This window comes from Myotis lucifugus, unplaced genomic scaffold (genome assembly GCF_000147115.1).
Source record: "Myotis lucifugus unplaced genomic scaffold, Myoluc2.0 scaffold_78, whole genome shotgun sequence".
NCBI classification, from domain to species: domain Eukaryota; kingdom Metazoa; phylum Chordata; class Mammalia; order Chiroptera; family Vespertilionidae; genus Myotis; species Myotis lucifugus.
This window is the reverse complement of record NW_005871126.1, coordinates 840389-847051: the sequence shown is the minus strand read 5'-3', so window position 1 is coordinate 847051 and position 6663 is coordinate 840389. Positions and strand designations below refer to the sequence as shown.

The 6663-nt window shown below is 50.1% G+C and overlaps 2 pseudogenes; both read right to left on the bottom strand.

The window, feature by feature from the left end:
* Positions 1-3078: 3078 nt before the first annotated feature.
* LOC102433361 lies at positions 3079-3876 on the bottom strand (annotated as a pseudogene).
* A 2097-nt stretch (positions 3877-5973) lies between these two features.
* The window catches only part of LOC102419207, a 10214-nt pseudogene continuing 9524 nt past the window's right edge, over positions 5974-6663 (bottom strand).

The following is a 6663-nucleotide window of genomic DNA, read 5'->3' as shown; positions in this document are numbered from 1 at the left end:
CCTTTCTATAAATATGTATAGGCAAAATAAGTTAGGAACACTCTCTAAAGCAGTTCACGGTTGTTGGTATGGTAGGCCTTCCCCCTTGATGCAGGCCTTTGTGTAATCCCTTACCCTAAACTGGGCTAGATTGAGTGACTTCGTTGTAATGAATAGTTTACGGCAGAAGCAATCACTTCCAGGATTAGGTTTAAAAAGACTTGCTATGTTGGGGTGTGTGTATGTGTGTGTGTGTGTGTGTGTGTGTGTGTGATTCTCTCTCTCTCTCTCTCTCTCTCTCTCTCTCTCTCTCTCTCTCTCTCTCGTCTCTTTCTCTTGGATTACTCATCCTGAGGGAAGCCAATGCCAAGTTGTGAGGCAAGCCTACTGAGAGGCCCATGTGGAGAGGAAATGAGAGCTGCCAATGATCATGGGAGTGATCTTGGAAGCAGAACCACTTAGCTTCTAAGATCACTCACATGATTATTGGCAGGCCTATGTTCCCAACCCACAAAAACTCTGACATCACAAATGTCTATTGATCTGGGCCTCTAAATCTTGAGATGATTTGCCTTTCAGCAATAGATAATTGATAAAGATGGGCAAGACACAGAGAAGCTGAGAGAAACGACTTGGTGTCTGGAATATATTTGGCCATAACAGAGCTAACGCTCAGTGTGCCTATGATGTGCTAGGCAAGGTTCCATGTATGTTACATCTGGCAGTTCATGTAGTCCTCATCTGACACTGTTTTCTTTGCCATTATAGAGATAAGAAAATTGCTGTGCCATATTCTTGCTCCTTTTGTGGTTGATTAAAGCAGAAGAGTGAATCAAACTCCACCAGCAGACCCAAACTCCATTCACCAGGGTGAATGAGCAAAGAGGAGAACTTGGAAATGCTCACTAAAGGCTAAGTTTGAGTATATTAAGCAGAACCTACATGAAAGAAATTACCCGACCCTTTCTCCCGCTAACAGCAACCAGCAGAGTAAGAGAAAATCCTTCTATTTTGGCAGGAGGGGCATTTTTCAAGGGAGTCAGAATAACCAAGTCATAGATGTGACAGATATGGCCATCTCTGCTTGATTGTGATACTGTTGTGTTTTTTTTTCAAATAAATTAACATTTCTATCCCACTGACTCCCTCAAAAGACATAAATTCATCAACAGATTGACCCATAAAATTTCCTCTAAGATAAAGCAAAACATATTATTGTGACTCTTCACAAATAATGAAAGTCACAGGCTATTTTGATTTCTCTTCCTTTTCAGAGTGGCCTCTGTGCAGCTGCCTCTGCCATTTAGAATAGCATGAAGGGAGCAGGCACCTGGGGATCTCAGCAGGCCTCAGACCGGCTTCACACTGGGTCTTGTCCTTGCAGAGGACATCAAGAAATCCCTGCTGTTGCACTGTGAACATTGCCTGACCTCACTGGTGAAAACAATAAATCCCCGGCACCCTTTGGTTATTGCTGATAAAAATTCTTTGTCAAGCCCGTCTGGTGTGGCTCAGTGGTTGAGCATTAACCTCTCAACCAGGAGGTTGTAGTTCAATTCCTGGTCAGGGCACATGCCCAGGTTGCAGGCTTAATCCCCAATGTGGGCATGCAGGAGGCAGCGGATCAATGATTCTCTCTCATCATTGATGTTTCTATCTCTCTCTTCCTCTCCCCCCCCCTTCCTTTCTGAAATCAATAAAATATATATTTCTTTAAAATGCTAGAAACATCAAACAGATTGTCAAATGACAGCGGGAAGGCTGGGGAGAGTTGGGGGGGAGGGTGGGTAGGAGATCAACCAAAGGACTTGTGTGCATGCATGTAAGCATAACGAATGGATGCAAGACAATGTTGGGGCGGGGGGAGGGGGGGGAGGAATGGGCGGGCGGTGAGGGCATGTGCCAGGGGGTAGTGGAGGCCAGGGGAAGGTCAGTGGAGAAAAAAAAAAGGACATATGTACTACTATTCGTAATATATTAAACAATAAATTAAAAAATAATAATAAAATAAATAAATAAATAATGCTTTGTTGAGTTTCAGAAAATTAATCCCAGTTTACTTATCCCAGCAAGCTATTGTAGGCAGTGGATAACCACATGTTGGGAAAAAAATTTCCTGAAGATATTCATACTGATGTCTCCCTCTTATGACCTACATCAGTGATGGCGAACCTTTTGAGCTCGGCGTGTCACCATTTGAAAATCCCAAAATTAACTCTGGTGCCGTGTCACATATAGAAATTTTTTGATATTTGTAACCAGAGTGAAACAAAGACTTATATTTTTGATATTTATTTTATATATTTAAATGCCATTTAACAACGAAAAATCAACCAAAAAAATGAGTTCGCCTGTCACCTCTGACACGCCTGTCATAGCTTCACCATCACTGACCTACATGGTGCTGCTACGTGCTAGGCATCAGGATCATTTTGCCCTTACAACAGGTTCACACCCAGCTGCTGGTTTTCAGTAGAAGTCCTTGTCTGAGGAACTTTCTGTCTCCTGTAACATGCAAAGCTCAGCCTGTTGATCTGCATGTATAGAGAAGCCTAGGTTTTATATGGTGTTTGATTTATTATTCAACTCCCTGTGCTAGTTACTTTGTGAATAGTTTTATAGGGGAAAAGTCCTGGTGAATAAGTGATTCCATTTTGTGTGTCATAAAAACAAGAAAGTGAATGCAATGTTTATGTAGCACAACCTTAACACTAGTTCTTATCTGCCAGGGAAGAATACTAAGTACATGTTGATCTTGTAAACATAATAGGGCTGTATTTCAAAGTATTTATGACTGCACATTTGGGAAGAATGGCATACCTCTTCTATTTAAAAACACTAGTATGTGTTATTTTAGTGTGTAATATGGAAACATGAACCACTCAAGGTTTTGTGTGGTTTTTTTTAACTTTCTTGTTATTTTATTTTGTTTTTAATATATTTTTTATTGATTTCAGAGAAAAAGGTGTGGACGCAGTTGGAAAGGAGGGAATGACACGGAGACAGCGTTCAGTTGATGAGCAGCGTAGCCAGGTTCTCCAGCCAGGTTGTGTGGCCAGGTGGCCCAGGCCTAGCTGCACGCGCGGACTTGCTGGTGCCTTAGCTGGTGTCCATCATCTCGTTGTAAGCGTCCAGCTGGGCATCCAGCTCCTCCGCAGAGATCTGCTGCCTGGAACTCCGGCCGGTGCCCCTGCCTCTGCCCCGGCTGCCTCCGCGAGCGCCTCTGCGGGTGCCACCACCGAAGCCTCCAGATGCTCGGTTCCTAGTCCTCGCGCCTCTGTTGACACTGGGTCCCGGCCTGCGCTGCGTGTCTCCCTGTGAGGTGAGGAGCTGGATGTTCATGGGGCGGCCGTCCAAGGGGACACCGTGGTACCGCTGCATGGCTGTCAGGGCGTCTGCCTTCCGCTCAAAGTGCACGTGGGCCGATCCCAGGCTGCGGCCAGAGCGGTCGTAGTGCACGCCGGCCTTCTTCAGGGTCCCGCAGTCCGCAAACAGCTCCTGGATGTCCGCGTCGGACACTCCGAAGTCCAGGTTGGACACCAGCAGTTTGCCCCCGGTCTCCAGGCCGGCGCCCGCGCGGAAGCCGCCATCGAAAAGGTCGTGTTGCCACCTGTCGGGAAGCTGTCTGGGCCGGGTGTAGGGCGCAGGCCGGTTCGTGCCTCGGCCGCCTGCCGCACCGCCGCTGACGAGGGCCGCCCGGTTTCGGTTCCAGATGGGCCCTCCGCCCCGGCTCATTCGGGCTGCGGGCTGCGCTCCACAGCCACCTCGGCCTCCCCGGGAGCCGGCCTGGCCTGGGCCCCAGCCCCTGCCGCGGCCGTGGCCCCGGCCGCCCCGCTGGCTCCGGTTCAGCTGAATGATGTCATCCAGAGACATGTCCACTTGTTCGGCCATGGCGGGCGCAGAATATGCCTTGGCTTGATTCCGAGTGTCAGCACGTTGGTCCCTCACTTTGGGCGCGGGGTCCCAGGCGAGCGGTGGTCGCTTGGCTTCAGGAACAGCGTGGCGAGTGGGCGCTGTGGTCCGGGCGGGGCTGGCTGAGCTGTGAGGTGCCTGGTTGAGGTCGCAGTCCTTTTGGACCTTCCCTGCACAGAGTTGGCTCTGAGACTGTAGGAAGGCGGCTCTCCAACTACAGGTTCTGTCTTGATTCTCCTGCTACATCTGTATTTATACCACTTGATTTTAATCCTATCCATTCTATTCCAAAGGTTAGGGCGTTTGTTATCTCCATTCCAAGGTCACTACTCCATTGTTCTGTTAAGCTACAAGGGAGTAACTGAAGAAGATTATCCTAAGTAAAGCTTATGTGGCACAAGGGTGATTGTTCCTAGTTAATGTGATTAACTATCCACCTGGCACTTAGTTAAGGGCTTTTACTGATTAGTCTGTTCCTTAGTCCTGTGAATCCCTAACTCCAGGGAAAAATACCCACCTGGGAAAACAACTTTTCTAGGAGACATGACCTTGGTTAAAATAAGAAGCGCTAAGAAAGGGAGCAAACATATTGAGAACAGTATGCCATATAGGCCAGGTGCCTTGAAACCTGCGACACCCTTGAGGACGAGGGGCCACAGGGCCTGTCACCAACCCTCATTACTCCCGCCCCCCCTTCTCCGTCTACCACATGGATATGGTCTCTGGAGGGTGCGTTTCCGTCAGAGAAGTGTTGGGAAAGTAGAAGGCGGCAGTTGCCCCTTCTGAAGAGGAATCCCCAAGTGAGGACTGGACCTCGAGATTCTGTTTCTCTCATCACTGTCATTCAAATCAGGTCTCCTAGGACTGGGTACTCCACGGTCAGTTGGTCGGTCGAGTTATCGGCCCTTGTGAAATGGCTGCTAAACGCATAGATAGACACACGCAGAGCTACAGAACACACTGCTCTGGCTCTTCTCCTCGGTGGACAGCGCACGGCCATCTGACTCCTCATGGCACTGGAAAATGGACGGTCAGCGTTCCCTGTTCCTGCTTGGTTTGTGAACATGAGTTTGGGAAGTCTCTCATCATAGCCAGAGGGAACACATGGATGTCAGTGTTGAGTGTTGAGGGTGGCCAGTTGGTCAAGAAGTGTCAGAAAGAGGATATGTTGGCATGAAGTAGAACTTGCCGACTCTCCGGGTGTCACGAAGCTTCCCAGAAACACACACCTACGTGCTTTTGGATTCTGACTCTGGAAAGGCCAAAAGGAAATGTGCGGAGAAATAAAACAACATTTGTGTGTGTGTGTGTGTGTGTGTGTGTGTGTGTGTGAGGTGGAGGGGGTGGGGTGTGGGGTCCTTTCGCCTTTGGGAGGTGACCCAAAGTGGAAGATACCATCCCTTCAGCACTAGAGTGGGGCTTTTGCCCCAACTGGGTGTCTCAGAGGCCCGGGGGCAAGCCTAGCAGAGTGCAGGAGCCCTGTACACACCACAGGAGGAGTTGTGCTGTGAAGGGTGATGACCCTTTGAAGGGAAACCACGGACCTTGTCATGAAGGGCTCTGCCGCACCCTGCACGCACAGGGCAAATTGGAATGGGTCTGCTCCCTCCCCATAAGCCCGCTTGGTTTCCGGGGACAACACCGGCTGTCACTCTGTGCTTGCCCCGGGTGCTGAGGTTCTAGGGATGCTGGGTAAAATGGCAAACCTTTGGATCGCCCCACAAGGTTTGGAAATCAATTCGAGTGCCGCTGGAAACGCTTGCCTAGCACCCCCCTCAGGGCAAGTGTGGGACAGCGCCCAGGAATGCGGACCATGTCATGGTGGCCGCTCCCCAGGTGCTCCTGGCGATGGGGTTTGGTCTCCTTTCTCATCAGAGCCTAGGAGACCACGTGAAAGAAAGACGCCTCCGGCTCCGCGGGTGCCAGACCGCTCGGTGACACAAAGCAGCGTGGGAAGGAAAAGAAACGTCTTTTCGGAGACAAGAAGGATTTGTGGATTTTACCTTTATTTGTGCAAGGTAAAACAGGTGCTCGATCAGGGAAATAAAACCAAACCAAAGGAAGCAAAACACGGGCTCAAGGTCAGGATTCACAAGCACAGTGGGTCTCAGGTCTCGCGCTGTGGACGGAGTCGGCGAGGAAGGAATGACGCGGAGACAGACAGCGTTCAGCTGATGAGCAGCGAAGCCAGGTTCTCCCGCCAGGTTGTCCAGGCCTATAGCTGGTGTCCGTCCTCGCGTTGTAAGCGTCCAGCTGGGCATCGAGCTCGTCCGCAGAGATCTGCTGCTTGGAACTACGGCCCGTGCCCCTGCCTCTGTCCCGGCTGCCTCTGCGGGCGCCTCTGCGGGTGCCGCCACCGAAGCCTCCAGATCCTTGGTTCCTAGTCCTCGCGCCTCTGTTGACACTGGGTCCCGGCCTGCGCTGCGTGTCTCCCTGTGGGGTGACCATTCGAGGGGACGCCGTGGTACCGCTGCATGGCTGTCAGGGCGTCTGCCTTCCGCTCAAAGTGCACGTGGGCCGTTCCACCTCTCAACCGGGAGGTTGTAGTTAAATTTCTGGTCAGGGCACGTGCCCTGGTTGCTGGGTTAATCCCCAATGTGAGCATGCGGGAGGCAGCTGATCAATGATTCTCTCTCATCATTGATGTTTCTATCTCTCTCTTCCTCTCCCCCCCCTTCCTTTCTGAAATCAATAAAGTATATATTTTTTAAAAATGCTAGAAACAGCAAACATTTTCAAACGACAGCGGAAAGGCTGGGAGAGTAATTTTTT